The sequence below is a fragment of the Pangasianodon hypophthalmus genome, chromosome 28 (genome assembly GCF_027358585.1).
Source record: "Pangasianodon hypophthalmus isolate fPanHyp1 chromosome 28, fPanHyp1.pri, whole genome shotgun sequence".
Taxonomy (NCBI): domain Eukaryota; kingdom Metazoa; phylum Chordata; class Actinopteri; order Siluriformes; family Pangasiidae; genus Pangasianodon; species Pangasianodon hypophthalmus.
Window position 1 is genome coordinate 13,477,321 of NC_069737.1, and position 18,830 is coordinate 13,496,150.

Genomic DNA, 18,830 nt, shown 5'->3' on the forward strand with positions numbered 1-18,830 from the left:
ATTGGAAGAGTTTAGCAAAAAAAAAAAAAAAAAAAAAAACCAGTGCTTAGCATCAGTTAGGTTAATCTCGCTATTTACATTTAGCCACGTTTTACCAACAAGCATACGGGGAACATTTAATGCACAATGTACAAATTATTTATTTGTTACTGCTGTGTATAAGTGATTTATTTGAAGCTAGTCAAAGTAGATGGTCGTAGTGATGGACTTTTTTTCCCATTTTCCCCTGTATCGTGCGATTTCGGATCTTTTATTAATACTTTATTTATTTATTTTTGCAACATAAACAGTATCTTTGTTATATGCAAAAAAATAGATTTTAATTCGAGCATCACATTTTATTCTGTTTCCCAGCGCGATCCTCATATTCTGAAAATATATTTTATGAAAATATCCTCATACTCTCTTTTGTCAGCTGAAAATTATATTTTAATTCGTGTACCAGGATTCATTCATTCTGATTCTCTGCGGCCGCAGAGCACGTGTTGACTGAGGGGTCGCGACAGTCTACCCCTCCACCCTCTAAAGCGATGATATGATGCGTCAGGTGTATATGGTTGCTCGAGAACTTGTGACAGGTGTTTCGGTGGGAAAAGAACTTTAGGGTATATAAGAAACGAGACGGACTAACATTTTCCATGAAGAAATTCGGGGATCGACATGATGGCTCATGGTAAGAAAACTTGTTGAAATTATAAGGTATTTCTTTTCTCTTAAAAACATTGTTTAAATAAACACTTTATGTATTCTCAGCTTTAAAAGTTCAAGCTGAAATTCACCAGGTGCCTGAGTATCAGGGTAAACTTTTCTATTAATTTCTCTTTTATTTTAACTCTTCTGTACTTTTTTAAATATGTTTTTCTCTTTAATAAAGTTACAGCGGAAGAACTAGAGGGTATTAGCCTCACTCAGACAGACCCAGGTACCGTATCTCTCTCTGTGTTTTTTTTGTTTTTGGCCTCTGTTATTTAGTTCTGGTGAAAAAACTTTTTTTTTTTTTACTACGCGTGACAGATTTTACACGGGGAATTAATCCTAATGATTTTGCGAGAGGATCGGGAAGCGACAGTCTCGCGGACGATTTGGATTTGATTCTAACAGGGGCCTCGCCAGCGATCTCGCGAGATCGTCGCGTTCCCTCCTCTCCTCCGAGAAGCGGAAATGGCGTAATAGAAATATCAACAACTCCGAGACCGGCGAGGCCACAACTCGCGAGCGTGACACCAGTATTAAAAGCCTGTGATGCGCCTCAGCGAGCGAAGAGACGGAGATTAGTCAGTAAGACAGCGTCTCTAGTGAAGCGATTATTTACAGGTTTGTATTATTTCAAAATTTATTATTCATATATATATATATATATATATATATATATATATATATATATTTTTTTTTTAAAGGATCATTAGACATTCTTCTTCTTCTAATCCTCTACAGATTCAGTCGAATCACCCGCGTGTTCAACCAGGGAAGGGGGTCATGGATCTCAAAGCGTGATTAACGGTGTGTTTTATATATGTGTGTGCGCGTGCGCGTGAGTGTGTGTGTTAATACGTTTTTTTTGACACGCGCCTTCTTTTTTAAAACAGAGACCGAAGCGGAGACCGCATCGGATAACGGCCCAGAACCGAATCAGGAAGCAGAGCGAAGTCGGAGAGAGCGCCAGAGTCCCACTAGACCTCTGTTTAAGCGCAGGTTTCCTCAGAGAGGGGCTAACGGTATATATAATATATATATGTTGTATATATTTGTATTTCTTCTTTATATATCTATACGTATAAGATTTTGATAGGGGTTTTTATTTTTTTTCAGCCAACGTCTCTAACCAGGAAGCGAGACCTGAACGGGTCCGTCGGCTGAGAATAGCGCCACCTCTCCGTCAGCGCCGTGACAGCGGAATCTTGCGACTCGCTGAAATAACGAGCGATTTGATTCGCGACCTGATTCGTGACTACAGCGCCACGTTTTCTAACGCGTGTGAAAAAGGTTTTGTGTGAAAGGTTTGAATGCATGTCCGTGTCGAGCTATATTTTGATGTTGTGAATTCATGTTTTCGAATGTATGTTAGCATCAGGGAAATATTTCTGACATTGTGAATGCCGGGTTATAGATAGGGGGAAAATTATATAATAAAAGTGTGCAAGAAAAATAAAAAAATCATTTAACCCTGAGGTGTGACGTTTTATTTAGACCCCTCGTTAAAAGTAAAAGCATATGAGATAAACCAAAAACATAACACTATAAAACACTATAAATATAAACACTATAAATATATAAACACTATAAACATTATAAATCATATAAACACTATAAAACATATAAAATAAATACATATATTAAATATATATATATATTAAATATATATAAAATACATATCATTTAAAAAAATAAAAAAATACATATATAATTAAAAAAAAAAAAATGGATGAGACTTTAGAACGGGTCCTTGCCGAATTAAGGCTGAGCGTAGAAGGGTTAAGGCTTATCCGCCCCTCCTTTCGCATAGACATGCAGCAGGACATATACAATAATGCCTCGATGATCCAGCAAGATCCTCTACAGGCAATAGAAAATGCAATCCTCGGTCTAAATAGGCACGATGATCCATTTCTGGAAATCGAGGCCGCTATTCGTTCTATAAGCACAGAAGAGGGGGAAAGAAGGCCGCACGGTGAGGGGGTAGAAGGAGGTGTGGAGGGGGAGGGGGAGGGGGAGGGAATAGAGGAAGAAGTACCAGAAGGAGGGGTCGCGGGCGAAGCGGTAGAAGCACCAGAAGGAGGAGTCGTGGGCGAAGGGGTAGAATTGGGAGAAGGAGGGGGTGGAGGGGATGGGAGCGGTGTTGATAGTGAAGAGACACAGGTAGGAGGAGGAGGAGGTGAAAGAGAAATCGATGTCACGACGCACGAGAATTTTAATACTGTAAAAATGAGACGCGTGTTAACAATCCCTCCACCAGGGGATGAGCCTGATATCGCTACGTTTTATCAAAACGTGATCGGTCTCATTCGGGAATTGGTCGACGACGCGAGAGCCGTAGCTGGGAGGGGGGACTTGGTACAGTTAAGTGTAGAGGGTGAAAATGTAAGAGTTCACGCGTCGGTAGTCGCCGACGGCACGGGTGAAAATATTCTACCCGTTTTTGAAGATATGCTCGATCGGTTAGTACAGTCGAACACTGGGGTTGTGGCGGATGAAAGAGTGGATCTGATTGTTCAGGTGGTGCGGAACCCTAGAGGTGGGGGAAAACGTAAGTTGGAGAAAACTTTAGACTGCGAAATCATATGTAAAAAAAGACGTCACCTGTACGTTACAGAGGACCGCAGAGATCAGCTCTGCTTCGCCATCAGTCTAGCTCACGTGTGTAACGGCAGTTTCACAGATGGGCAGTGCGAGAGACAAGCTAGAGAGTGGCAGCGAGCCGTCGGTCTGGATGAGCAGACACCCGTCACCTTTAGTGACGTGCGAAAATTCGAAGACATTTTAGAACGTAAAATCATAGTGTTTTACAGAACGTCTAACACCCTCTCGCATTTCGAAACAGATTTCCCCGACCGTTCCCAAACTTTGTTTTTGTTTTTACTGGATAACCATTATTACGGGATAAAAAACCTCAAGGGTTTTATAGGTACGCGATTCGTCTGTAATTATTGCTACAAGGGTTTTAATTGCACCTATGTGCATTCCTGCCGGGGCTATTGTCATATTTGTAACAATGGGGAGTGTCCCATGCAAGAGTACAATCCTGTAGAATGCTCGGACTGTCTCAGAAAGTGTCATTCCCCAGCGTGTTTCGCCCGTCACAAAGAAGGTAAGAGGAACTTTGTAACAGGTAGGTCGGTCAGTCTCTGCGAGCTCGTTAAAAAATGTGCTAGATGCGGCCTGTGTTACAACACAGGACCGAACACCCGTGTAGGAAATGGTCATCGTTGCGCTAAACCGAAATGTAGAATCTGTGGGGAGACGTTAACGAGGGAGCTGGAAGCCGACCACAGGTGTTACATTCGCCCTCTCCCCGTGAGAGCCGACCATCCTGATTTGATTTTTTATGACTTTGAAACGTTCGCCACAGAGAACGGCGTGCACATACCTTTTCTGGTGTATGCGAAAACATTGAAAGGCGAAGAGAAGTGGTTTTACGGTCATGGGTGCGTTAAACATTTTCTTATGTATTTCAGAAATGAGCGCTACAGACGTAACGTTTTTATCGCTCACAACGCCAAAGGGTTCGACAGCTATCTGGTTTTGAAAGGTATGCTGAAAGAGGGGTTATCGCCTCGACATATTCTCATGACGGGGAGTAAAATCCTCAGTTTTGAAGATCCTCATTATGAACTAAAATTCATAGACTCTCTGTCTTTCCTACCCATGCGATTTCCCAAAAGCCTTAGGTTTCACCGATCAGACCAAGGGGTATTTTCCTCATAAATTCAGCTCGGCCGTATGTCTCGAGTACGTAGGACCCTACCCACCCGCCTCCGATTATGGGGTAGAACGCATGTCGGAGCGGGAATGTCAAGATTTTCACGAATGGTACGACGTGGCTGCGCGGGGCGTTTTTAACTTTAGGAAGGAAGCTCTGCATTATTGTAAAAACGACGTGGTTATACTTTCCCAGGGTTGCATGAAATTCAGAGATCAGTTTCTCGGAGAGACAGGGGTGGACCCGTTCGATTCGATCACCATAGCGTCAGCCTGCATGAAAGTGTTTATCACAAATTATATGACTCCTAAGACGCTGGCCATACCATGCCCCTACGGTTACACCCGGGGGTGTAAAAGATTCTCGCACGCGTCCATCCAATGGCTAGAATGGATCATGGCGAAAGAAAAAATCTTTATTCAGCACGCTCTAAATAGGGGGGAAAAGCAGATCGGTCCTTTTTTTTTAGACGGTTACGCCGAGATTGACGGAGAAAAGTACGTGTGGGAATATCACGGGTGCTTTTACCACGGGTGTCCGATGTGTTTTGACCCTGCAGAGACGTGCCCGTTGAGAGACGTCAGATTTGGCGAATTATGGTTGAACAGCGAGGAGAGAGTGAGGACATTAGAGTCCGAACATGGCGTCCACGTGACGGTGGTGAGAGAACACGAGTGGCGCGAGATGAAAAAATCTTGCGAACGTGTCAAAGAGTTTCTCCGTACGTTTAATCCTCCGGAGCCTCTGGTCCCTCGCGCTGCTCTTTACGGAGGTCGAACGAGCGCTCTTAAGCTGAGACACACAGCGGGGCCTGGGGAAAAGGTGCTCTACGTCGATGTCACCTCTCTATATCCATACGTTAACAGTGCATGCTCTTATCCCTTAGATCACCCTACTATCATATACAAAGATTTCAGAGACCCTAGAAATTACTTTGGTCTCATCAGAGCCACAGTCTACCCGCCTCGTGGGCTCTTTTTCCCTGTTTTACCGTACAAAAGCAAGAGCGGTAAATTGCTCTTTCCTCTGTGTCGCACATGTGCAGAATCATGCATGCAGAGAGACCCTTGCTCGCATGACGATGACGCCCGAGCATTGACGGGTGTGTGGGTCACTGTAGAATTTAACAAAGCCTTGGAGATGGGCTACAGAGTGGCTAAAATCACGGAGGTATGGCACTTCGATAAAAGCAGCGACTCTGTGTTCACAGGGTACGTACACTCGTTTTTAAAAGGAAAGCAGGAAGCGTCCGGTTACCCGCCCGAAGCTAAGGATCCGGTCAGCAGGGAGAGGTACGTCAGTGAGTATCTGGAACGTCAGGGGGTCCGATTAGACCCTGAAAAGATAGAGGCGAATCCGGCCAAGAGACAGGTGGCTAAACTCTGTCTCAATAGTCTTTGGGGGAAGTTTGCTCAGAGAGACGATCTGCTCCGCACCGAGATAGTATCGGATCCTGAAAAGTTTTTCAGCTATCTGTTTTCCGGTAAATACATGATCGATTACTTTGATGTTCTGGATGACCAGAGAGCGTTGATCAGGTGGAGATTCAGCGACCGTTGCATTCAACCCCCAGGCAGAAGAAGTAATGTGTTCATAGCTGCATTCACCACCGCCCATGCGCATCTCAAACTGTACAGCTACCTGGAAAGGTTGAGGGACAGAGTTTTTTACACAGACACGGATAGTTTAATTTATGTGGTGAAGGAGGGGGAGACTCCTTTAGAATTGGGTAATTACCTAGGTGACCTGACCGACGAATTGGACGGGGATAGCATACAGGAGTTTGCGGCAGCGGGGCCCAAGAGTTACGCCTATCAGACAAAGAATTAAAAAAAAGTGGTGATGCGCGTCAAAGGGATCACACAGACCGTAGAATGTAGTGAGAGAGTCAACTTTGACAGCGTCAGAGATCTGGTGGAGGATTACCTAAAGATCTCCGGGGAGGGAGTGGTGCCGGGCGCTATCGAGATCCCACAGCATGGAATAACACGTGATAAAAAGGGTTTCTCATTAAAAAACTCGACATTTCAGAAAAAGTTTCGGGTTGTATACGACAAAAGACAACTCTTTCCGGACGGTACTCTGCCGTTCGGATATTAATCTATATATTTTTTTTTTTGGAGGGGCAAATAAATAAATAAAATGTCACATCTCGAGGTTATAGAAGAAACAGATTTCGAACACAGGTTCGTCTGTCCTTTCTCTTGTATAATAGCGGGCCCTAGTGGCTGTGGGAAAACCTGTTTTGTATAGAGTGTACTGGAATGTTCTGAAAGTGTCATGAATGTCGTACCCGAAAACATTGTATGGGTCTACACTTCTTACCAGCCTATGTATGATGAATTGCAGAAAATGAATAAAAAGATAAAATTTGTCAAAGGGCTTCCTGATTCTTTCGAAGATGAAAACCTGTTTCCTCAGGACTTAAACCATTTGATCATTCTGGACAACGTTATCTTTCAAGCATCCGAACATCCTGAAGTGGTTAAAATTTTCACTCAGTACAGACACCACAGAAACATGAGCATCATGATGCTGACTCAAAACGTGTTTCAGCGAGGTAAACACAACCGTACCATCAGCCTGAACAGTAATTATCTGGTATTGTTTAAAAACCCTCGGGATAAACTACAGGTGAGCGTATTAGCCCATCAGATCTTTCCTTCACAAAAGGGTTATTTCTTGGAATGTTTCGAAGATGCCACCAGAGATCCTCACGGTTATTTAATCATCGACCTCACCCCGGGGTGCCCAGACAGATACAGGTTGAGGAGCGGGCTGCTCCCTCACCAGAGCTCGACCGTGTACGTCCCAAAAACGTCATGATGACTCGTATAAAAAGGAACGCTCCCTTGCTCGCGGCTCTTTACTACGCCGCTCCCCGGAAACGTAAAGAGATTCTCGAATACTGCTCTCCCGACTTCGTCAGAACCTTGTGTGAGATCTCTTTAAACCTTCTCAAGGGTAACATCCCCTTAACACCTTCGCAATACAAAAAAACTCAAAAAGTGAAGAAAAATTATCAGGCTGTTGGCGGATGAAAAAACCTGTTTAAAGAGCAAACATAGGGTTCTGAAGAAACAGACTGGAGGGTTTCTTTTACCTTTGCTCTCGACCGTCATACCTCTGATAGGGAATCTTATTGGAGGGCTCTCTAGTAGACAATAAAAAATAAAATGACTTTGAAGAAAGCTCGGAAAATGTTTCTCGTCTCACCCCGTCGGTTAAGCGGTCTGACCCGGTCTACGGTCAGAGAAACAGCCGAAGACGATTTGAACGATAAAATGAGGGAGGTGTTAAACGAGCCGGGGCTGAGTTCTTATGAAAAAATTAAAAAATACGACGCTTTGTTGCAGAGATATTTGACGTTGCTGAAGCAGGATCGGCGAGACGAGCGTAGAGTCACTCTGACATTACGGGAGCGACCCGAGGATGGAGAGGGTGGGGAGGTTGAGGAGGAGGAGAGGGCTCGGATCCCCGCCCGTGTGGGAGATCCGCACCCCTCCTCTTCTCCCGCTCGAACTGCGTGTGCGTCAGACGGGGGCGATTTCGACCGTACGGGCAATGAAGTTTTGAAAAGCCTACCCCCTCGGGGTCGCAAGAACGCAGCGTACATCGTCAAGAAATTAAAGGAGAGCGGCGGGGGATGGAATTCGAAGGGGGAATTTGTTTATAAGGGTGAGACGGCGAAAGGGTCTCATATGATCGATTTATTCAAACATCTTTCTCTCTCCTATAAGAAAAAAACACCCCCTCCCACCGGTTGGATGCAATTTCTGAATACTTTATCGGAACTGAACGTCCCATTATCTTCGGTAAATAACCCGCACACTCGAGAACAATACCGTTCCCTGAAGGAGGGTAGCGTTACCGGTTTAAAATCACATCCTAAAAGCACCTCAGCTTCGTTATCCCCGCGATGGATCACACCCCCTGCACCTCTCACCTCTAAGAAGTTCAGGAGCAATAAACGAATCGTTCTATCCCCTCGATGGATCGAGTATTCGCAATAATAATAATAATAATAAATGTCTGAGACAATTATTTTGTCAATAAAGAGTTTAATTAATCGAATCATTATGCGTACAGTCTTTCATTTTTCACAACTTGTATTCACATGCGGATAAAGAACAGCAACCCTGCCCCACTGCAGTAATCGCTTTTATTTTTAACCCACATTTTTTCACAAAGTCATACACCATAAGATCGTTTTTTATCAAGTCCTCCTCATTGTACAAAGACAATACTTGGTCAAAAGATAAGCCTCTGGCTCAGTGGTAAAGATAATAGAGGCAGTGATGACCGCATACGGTAGACATAGACTGTTGTAGCTGAGTGCTGTGGTACTTGATGTTTTCGGAGTGTTTTTCCAAAAACTGCAGGATGGTCGAAGGGTAATGCGCAAAGTCCGGGGGAAATCCGTAAGAGTCAAAAAATGTGGCTTCACCCTCCTTTTCCAGGGTTAATGCTAACCAATGCTCGCCGGGCATGTGGGCAGGGTGCGTGTTGACCACGAAGTAGGCGGGAGGTCTAAAGGAAGGATTCAGAGAGGGTAGGTGGTCGGAAGCCCACACGCCACGAAATACGTTCCTCGGAAGATGCTGCAAAAGACTCTCTAGCTGAAGATTATCCATGTTTAGTAATAATCCACCAGCACCTGTCTTTTAGAGTCAATCTCTAGAATAGAATCGTAACAAGCATAGACGATAAGAGTAGTGGTATTCGCTAAAGGCGCTCTGAATCTCATCTCCAGTCTCAAATTTCCGCTCGATACGACCGACAACGCATCGTTGTCGTCGGCTGGGTTGAGATTAAAAGCGAACAGGGCGTATCCTTCGTTAAATTCGCTGCGGTTAATACTCAGAGGTAAATCTTTCAGATGTCTCCCTGTAGCCATGAACATGTTGTAAAACTCCCTGACGGATTGTCTGTTGTTGAATTGGGGCTGGAAAGCCTTGGTGGGGATCTGTCTACCATCCTGACAGAGAGCCAGATATTCTACGTCGTTATGTACAAAGTTAAACGGGGATAGGTCTCTTCTCCCCGTGAACGCTTCGTGGTGCACCATACCTAAAACCACATATTTAGGAGTGGTTCCGAGAAATAGATTCTCCTGGTTACATATCCTAGAGTTTGCTGGGATGGAATAGGTTTTCACGATGACGCGTGAGAGAGGGTAGAGAGCGTTGGCTTTCATCAGGGCCGCCGCGTGCCCTAACCGCACAGCAGGGGCTACGGTCACTTTTTTCACAAAGAGAGACGCTCCCAGCACGTTCAGTCGGAATCCTGAGTCGCGTGCCCCCATAAGACAGAAAGCATCTCCGGCGTGTGTCAGTTTGACCCTCAGGTCGACCGAGTTCAGCAAAAGTCTCTCGCAGAAAAATATGTCCCCGTGGAGTGGGCCGAGCAGGTGCACTTCTCTAGAATTAGCGCTGAATTCGGCTCTCTTGTTTAATCCTCTGTTAGGACCATTGGCGATCGCTACAGAATCCATCGCTCCCGCAGTGTCTTTGTAAAAAAGACCGGCTGTGAATTGACTCCCGAGGGTATCCGGTGAAAAGTTGAGCAGAGTCTTGATCATGGCACGGTAGGGATGTGTGGCGCTCGATTGTGAGATTAGACGGTCCCCCAGAATGACGTCGCATTGACTGAATATCGTATTCAGAGGGTAATTGATGAGCCCTACCGCGGCCGCGTCGGCCAGGTCCGTGCCATCGGCATTGGTGATTTTTACGCGGAGATGCAGCATGGTGTCATTCAGATCGAGATACTTTTCCCCATCTCCGGGGATGAAAAACTCGATGGGCCCCGTGTCTGTGATGGCAGACACGGGAGAGATTTCGGTGTATATTTTATCTTCGATCGAAAGCTGTGTCATAGGTGCAGAAAATAGATCCAGCTCGCGCAGCGTGCACTTTTTTTTGTTTGAATTTCCCCTACGTCGGTTAAAATATATCGGAGCTCCGGGAGGGTTTCCTCTTCGAACGACCGCTTCTGCCGACTGTTTTCTTCTTCTTACCCGTCGAACGTTTATTAGAACTCGACGAGAGGCGCTCCCCCGGAGGGGCTCCGTAAAATCCTCCTAAATCGCCTCCGGCCTGATTTTCGTAGTAACGGACGAATCTGTGAGGGTCTTCCATCGCTAGTACCCGAGCCATTTTATTTTTTAATTAGTTCTCCGACACCCTCAAACGTAGCTTCGTCCTCTCAGGCCTATACACGAATGACGGTCGCGTTAAAGGATGGATTTTATATAGATTCATACACCGTATGTTTTCGGTCTAAAGTGAAGCGTCACGATGACCTTCCCGTAAGTGAATTCAACCTCTTGGTTCTGATCCGTTTTTATCTCGACCTTTATGTTCTCGATGTGGCGCTTGCTCGCGGGTAAATAATACGGCAGATCGAAGCGTAAGGTTACCACATCCCCGTACGCTCCGCGCACGTCGACCACCCTCATCAGCGGGGCATAAGCGTCGCCTATCAACTGAGGGCGAACCGCGTCGCAGTAACAGAACATGTGATAAAATCCAGCTCGTAGATCAGCTGGGTAATCGGCCATCTTCCTGTCGAATTCTATCCATTCTCCCGGTCTCACACCCATAATGTAAGCGAGCGGCGGGTAAAACTGCACATGAGTCTGACCACCCGCTTGGAAATCGAATTTCCTCAGATAATTGTTGTAGGACAGGTAAATATCGGAGTTGATTTTTCTAAACGAAGCCTCCATCTCCGTTTTGAACTGTCCCAAGTTAGCAACAAAACCCGTTGGGAATTTGTGACGACGCACCTTGCTCTTCGTTTCCGAGGTTTCCGGTTTAAACTTATATTCATAGTATGCTCGTTCTTCGGGTACGGTATACCACGTGTGAGGATAGGAAATCTCCGTCAAGGCGACCTTCCATTCCCCTTCCAGATCGATATGCTGAGCCAGATCCACGCGGTAACTGGAGATTTTGTTATCTTTAAAAACATCGAGACTGGCGTTGGATGGTAGGGTGATGTAAAAACCTGCGTGTTTCTGACCGTACATGACTGGGAAATGATGAACCCTCACGGACGTCGTCCGTTTTTTATATATTTTTTAAATCGCTCTCTCTGATCCAGCTGTTGAATTTCTCGGGCCAGTTTTTCAACCGTACAAAGACCTGATTTTCGCCCCTGACCGTACGCCTCTTCAGAATCTCCTCCACGTGGTAGACTTTGCCCCCGTCCGTTTTTACTTTTTGCAACTCGGCCTCATAGAAGGTGCCTTGGACCGGTTCTCCGTCATAATCTTTCAGTCTGTACACCGGAGGGTCGCGAGGGAGGCGTTCGGCCACCGAAAAAAGCTCGTCTGTAAAACTCTGTTCGTATTTTTTATCAAACACCCCTCTTAATTTCGATATCCTGACAAGATCCCCCGTCTCAAAACCCATCTTCAAGCTAGCCTTCCGGAGTGGCAGCTTACCGTACAGGTTCTGAAACACTCAATCGACGTTCTCCAAGGTCACCTGAGCCGGCGCCATTTTAATGCTGCTGTGAAAACTGTTATTGTAGCTTTTCACCAAGTCCTGCAGCACGTCGAGGTATCGCAAGGTGTTGTTAGCCGTGAAATATCTCCACATTCGACCTTTTAAAGTACGATTAAATCTTTTGACCACCGAAGCTTTGAGTTCGCTGTATGTGGAAAAATGCACGATGCCATGTTTTTTCATCAAACCTTCAAAAGCCTTGTTAAACAATTCTTTTCCGGCATCGGTCTGTAACTTTACAGGCGTCTGGCTTTCAGAGAAAATGGATTCTAGAGCCTTTACCACCTCCGCGGATGTTTTTCTTTTGAGAGTTCTAACGTAAGCTTTCTTGGAAAATACGTCTATGACCGTTAATAAATAATTGTACCCGTCGTTATAATCCGATAAAGCCTGCATATCGCACAGGTGGGCTTGAAATTGGCTCAAGGGACGCGGGGCAAAAACTCTATTTCTAGTAAAATGTATTCTGGCCGGTTTGTGTAGAGTATAAGCATCCTGCTCCGATAAAAAATCTTTTACCCTTTCCACAGACGGTGGCTTCCCCTTTTCATCTCGCACGGTCCTTCGCAGTCTTTCTACCCCTCCGAAGCTACCGGGGTCGGCCGGATCGTAATACGCTTTTTTCATCGCACGCTTCTCAGACATGGCTGAACCGAAATGAGAGAAAAAGGAGTGGATTGAGATTCAAATTCTTTTTTTATACACACAGAGAGAGGCGAGATTCTTTATTCAGACTCTTGTAGTAAAGTGGGTTTATGGTTCAGCTACCCTCTAGATGGCAGTAGTATCTAGTTGTAAGGGGATTTTCATGTTTGCAGGGAGTGAGGAGCGAGTGGGTGTATGCGTCAGAAAAAGCAATAATGTTGTTAGCTTGGGCTACTTATTTTCATGTCTTCAGGTATTGTTAATAAAGACATAAGATACAGAACTGGTGGCCCCGCGTTACTACAACTTTTTATTCAACTTTTTTTTTATACACACAGAGAAAGTCATGATTTTTTTATTCAGACTTTTTATTCAACTTTTTTTTTTGTACACACAGAGAAAGGCATGATTCTTTATTCAGACTTTTTATTCAACTTTTTTTTTTTGTACACACAGAGAAAGGCATGATTCTTTATTCAGACTTTTTATTCAACTTTTTTTTTTTGTACACACAGAGAAAGACATGATTCTTTATTCAGACTTTTTATTCAACTTTTTTTATATACACACAAACGTTATTAATGTCTTATCATAAACAAAGTTTGAACCATGATGGCCCTGAGTACCGCATAGTAGCTGCAAAAACACACTGAATAATTGAATATATAATAGTATAGAATAAAATATAAGAGGTAGCTGCAAAAACACACTGAATAATTGAATATATAATAGTATAGAATAAAATATAAGAGGTAGCAGCGAAAAAAAAACATACTGAATAATCGAATATATAATAGTATAGAATAAAATCAAACACATGCATGAAAAAACTATATACATATAGGTGTCAGCAAAAAAATCAATCTACAAGCGTATATAATAGCTAGCAGCACAGCAAAAAAAACACACTGAATAATCGAATATATAATAGTATAGAATAAAATATAAGAGGTAGCTGCAAAAAACACACTGAATAAATGCATATATGACGGTATGGAATAAAATCAAGTTAACAGGAATAGCAGCAGTCCATGACCAGCTTTATGAAACGCTCTATTCTCTCCTCGTCAGGTTTGATTTCATCGTACATTCGGTAGATGCGGTCGTAGATCGGTCCTCCTGATCTATACCCCAGCAAAAGAATCTCTGCTGCAGGCCCGATTATGTCCCCCTCGCACGTCTCGTAAAACCCGTAGCTCTCCATATATTTCTCAAGGGCTTGGACGCACTGTGAGTCCCACAGAATCCGCATCACACCGTGAAAGGAGGTCTGATATATGTCGTCGGGTGGGTCGAGCAAGCACGTGTGTTGTCTCTGGCTAGGATGGCTGATCTGACAACCGTTGCATTTGGCTTCGGCATACATTCTCAGAACCTTGTTGAGGCAATGAAGCACCGCTGATTCCAGACATTTGAAAAACTCGATCCTCTCCAGCCAGCATGTGAGCGGTGCGTCGGGGTCGTCGATGATCGTCGGCAATGGGTCATCCGATCCGCAAAGTGAGTTCTCATTCGAAGGAGTGTCCTGAACCTCCATCCCCGCGGGATCCTCGTTAGCGTGCTCCGTGACGACAGTCTCCTCGTGCCCCGAGACGACAGGTTCCTCAGAGCGAGGGGGTGAAAGCTGTTGCGAGAGCTCGGGGCTCGGGGGAGGGGTCGGCGGCAAAGGAACGGCGTAACTCTCCTCCGGAGATGAAGGACGGTCGGACATTCCGTCTAACCCCCCCCCCCCCCCCCCCCCCAATCTGCAATACGATCCGTGTTGAGGGCAAGTGTGCACATGTGTTCAACAATGGCTCATTTTTTCATCGCTCAGGGCATCGTTCCACTCACGACAGCTGCGAAAGAGCGAAGTAATTTTATAGTCAATCTCCCCCATCTTTTCCCTCCACGTTACAAACGGCATGTCCAACACGGTATGAAAAACACCACAGTCCGAGCCGAAAAGATCCAGGACAAAGTACTCTCTGGGTTTCTTACATACCCCTTCTCTCTCCATGTTCTCCACACAGCGATTGGCCCTGTAGAACCAGCGAGCTGTACCTGAGGCTCTAGTCATCCATACAGCCATAAACTTGACTTTTCGCTCTGAAACCTCCGCGGTGCTGGGAAAAGTCTCCGGGAGAGAGGCCCTCCCGTTCCCTCTCCATTTTCCTTCATCCTTGTCAAAATTCTCAAGGACAACCTTCTTTAACACACCCCAGTCGTTAGAGGATAACGAGGCTAGACACGTCGAGACCCCCGGTCTCTCTCCACACTTCGCCTGATAAAGCTGCAATTCCCCGGTTTCGTATCTAAACACATAGCCCCATCGTCCACCCTGTCCGCAGAAATCCAGAGGCCATTCCTCGCACAACGGACCCTCCGGTGGTGCTTGAGTGCGGCGAAGATACGCGCTGGTTTTCCACGGGCCATCTTTGTCAGAATCTTGAAAAATTGAAATAATAGTCTCGCTGATAATAGAACACCCGTGATGGGCCATTAATCCTCTTTTTGCATATAACAGAGATAGCGTTTATGTTGCAAAAATAAATAAATAAAGTATTAATAAAAGATCCGAAATCGCACGATACAGGGGAAAAGGGGAAAAAAGTTTAAGACCGGAACGGCATGACACTAGCCGCCTGAAATCCGACCTCGTACACCGGCCGGATAATTTGCACGGGGCCCCAGACCAGGGGGGTGAGGGGGTGAGAGAGAAAGGGGGTTGAAGCGCGTGAATGGACCCCCGCACAGAACTCAGATGCGCGTGAACGGACCCACAAAAATTAGGGAGGGGGATCGGGGCGGGACATCTGGAAAAAAGAAGAATCTCATTGGTCGAAAGGAGGGCGGGACAACCCGCCACGGTGCGCTCTGATTGGATAAAAAGGGGAGGGACTTCGTGACGTGGCGCACTCTGATTGGACGAAAAACTGTAAAAATGCAGTTTGATGAAAGGGGGTTAGTTTATTCTCTGGTGGATAATAACCCTAAACATACTGTGAAAGCAACTCAAAACTTTTTGAAGGCAAAGAAATGGAATATTCTTCAATGGCCAAGTCAGTCGCCTGATCTCAACCCAATAGAGCATGCTTTTCACTTACTGAAGACAAGACTGAGGGCAGAAAGACCCACAAACAAGCAGCAACTGAAAGTGGCTGCAGTGAAGACCTGGCAAAGCATCTCCAGGGAGGGAACTCAGAATTTGGTGATGTCCATGGGCTCCAGACTTCAGGCAGTCATTGACTGCAAAGGATTTTCATCCAAGTATTAAAATTATGGTTATATTTACAATTATGTCACTTTGTCCAAATACCTTTGAGCCCCTGAAAATGGAAGTACTTTGCTTAAGATGGCTGTAATTCCTAAATGGTAAATGCCATATTTTTGTGGAACCTCTTAAAATAAAGCTGAAAGTGTACACTTCGATCAGATCTTGATTGTTTTATTTCAAATCCATTGTGGTGGCGTATAAAGGCAAAATCACAAAAACTCTGTCATTGTCCAAATATTTCCGGACCTGACTATATAAATTTATAAATATACATATATATATATATTTGGGCTGTCATGATATTAGATTTTTCACACCACAGTTATTGTAGCCAAAAGAATTCACAATATCGACATATCGCGATATCTATAGAAACCTTCGGGGAAAAAACTCTATCAGTCAAATTGTTTTTTACTTTATTTAGTTTTCCTTTTTTACCCATGCAATGAACATAAGGATACAGATAAACAGGGCACATGCATTTTCACTTCTTACATTCTCAATCTATGGCAAATTTTTGTGAAGGAAGACAAGCATGTTAAGTTTCTCTGGTTTCAAACTGGAGCGAAACAGCATGGCACTGCGACAAACTTAAAAGAATCACCCTTTATTTAAATATAAAAACACAGAAAACCGCTGTTAACAGATTAATGTAACATTTCCATTCCATGATTAGTAAAATAATTGCATGATTCTTCTCAGAGTAGCTGCGCACGCTGCGTCTTCTTCTTGTTTGACAGGTGTCAGCTTCAAGGCACAATAATGACACCTGGGAGGTCAACCAGGTACTGGCGCTGGGGAATTTACGTACAGTACAGTACTAAAGTCTTAGGCACCCTATTTTTTTCAGGACAAACTTTGTTATAGATTTTTATTTTATGACTTCTACATTATCAAGTCAGTACAAAAACATTTTAGATTTCCAAACATTAGTTTTCCAGCACAAAATTAAATGTTACAGAAAAAGATTTGTATGTCAGTGAAGAAAGCGTACGTAAGAGACCACTTTTCAGACAAAAAAACATAATGAAGGCTGCTGGGTTTTGCTGCAAAAATAAGAAGCAAGTGCGACAATTAAAGTCTTCAGAAGAACTGTGGCTGGTTCTTGCTCAGTAAAACTTACCAGCTATTTTCCGTATAAAACTGCACAAATTATACCTGAGTCTGCTATTTTTTAAAAGCAAAGGGTCGTCACACCAAATATTGACTTTGTTTCATTTATTACTGTTTACTGCTCTTTATAGTATTTTTTTTAATGTAGAAACATTTAATTTCATTATTTTTGAAGGCATCATTGTTTTACAACATTTCTTTGCATGTGCCTAAGACTTTTGCACAGTACTGTATGTTTATATACTGTGTATATATATATATATATATATATATATATATATATATATATATATATATATATATATATACACTGATAAGCCGTTAACATTAAAACCACCTGCCTAATATTGTGCAGGTCCCCCTTGTGTGTAGGTCCCCCTTGTGTGTAGGTCCGCCTTGTGTACAGGAGATCCTTTAAATCCTTAAAATTGTTAGGTGATACCTCCATGGATCGGACTTGTTTGTCCAGCACATCGCACGGATACTCAATTGGATTGAGATTTGGGGAATTTGTAGGCCAAGTCAACACCTTGAACTCTTTGTCATGTTCCTCAAACCATTCCTAAAATATTTTTGCAGTGTGGCAGGGTACATTATCCTGCTGAAAGAGGCCACTGCCATTACGGAATACTGTTGCCATGAAGGGGTGTACTTGGTCTGCAACAATGTTTAGGTAGGTGGTACATGTCAAAGTAACATCCACATGAAGGGCAGGACCCAAGCTTTCCCAGAAGAACATCGCTCAGAGCATCACACTTCCTCCACTGGCTTGCCTTCCCCAAGTAAGTGACGCAAACGCACCCATCCGTCCACATGTTGTTCTGAGGCTCACGTGCCCATTGTAGGCACTTTTGGCGGTGGACAGGAGTCAGCATGGGCACTCTGACTGGTTTGCTGATATGCAGCCCCATACACAGCAACCTGTGATGCACTGTGTGTTCTGACACCTTTCTATCATAGGCAGCATTAACTTTTTCAGCAATTTGTGTTACAGTAGCTCTTCTGAGGGATCAGACCAGATGGCCAAGCCTTCACTCCCCATGTGCATCAATGCGTCTTGTGCGCCCATGACCCTTTCAACGCTTGTCCTTCCATGGACCACTTTTGGTAGGTACTAACCACTGCATACCAGGAACACCCCACAAGACCTGCCGTTTTAGAGATGCTCTGACCCAGTCGTCTAGCCATCACAATTTGGCCCTTGTCAAAGTCACTTAGATCTTTACGCTTGCCTAATTTTCCTGCTTCCAACACATCAACTTCGAGAACTGACTGTTCACTTGCTGCCTAAAATATCCCATCCCTTGACAGGTCCCACTGTAATGAGATAATCAATGTTATTCTCTTCACCTGTCTGTGGTTTTAATGTTATGGCTGATCAGTATATATACATTTTATATATATGGCTACAACATGGATGCAACAGGAAAGCAAGAGGGGTATTTTCCCCAGTGGACTTTCATGTATCCCCTGAATCCCTTTGATGGCTCTGACAACCTTCAGACCTTCCTGCTTCAGAGCCAGTTATATTTTGCTAGCCTATCGAACCCCAAGCCCGAGGAGAATCAATGGCTGAGATACTTATTGTCTTGTTTCACTGGCCGAGCCCGCCAGTGGGCAGAGCTTCTGGTCGCCAAGAGAACCATGGGCCTAAGAAGCATGTCAGAATTCATAGCTCTCTTGAGGGTGATTGAGGGCAAATTTAAATTTGATTTTAAAACTTTTGGGGGAGGGCTAGCCTGTCGGCTGAGCCCACTTGGCCATTCAGTAGCTACTACAAGGAAGGATGGGGATGACGAGGAAGCGCTCCAGCCCGAGGCCCATGGGGCAGCCTCCCCTGCAGAGCTCCCTCCAGAGGTCAACAAGGTGGCCTCCCCTGCCAAGT

General features: G+C 44.4%; 1 protein-coding gene and 1 long non-coding RNA gene across 2 annotated transcripts in view; one reads left to right on the top strand and one right to left on the bottom strand.

Annotated features, from left to right (window-relative positions):
- Nucleotides 1-18,830, bottom strand: part of LOC128317626 (CD209 antigen-like protein C) — a 43,082-nt gene that overhangs the window by 11,299 nt on the left and 12,953 nt on the right. The window lies entirely within an intron of this gene.
- On the top strand, nucleotides 448-1,714 carry LOC128317645 (uncharacterized). The gene is made up of 5 exons (XR_008301176.1): nucleotides 448-798; nucleotides 875-922; nucleotides 1,015-1,314; nucleotides 1,435-1,500; nucleotides 1,587-1,714. It is a non-coding gene; the product is annotated as an uncharacterized LOC128317645 (long non-coding RNA).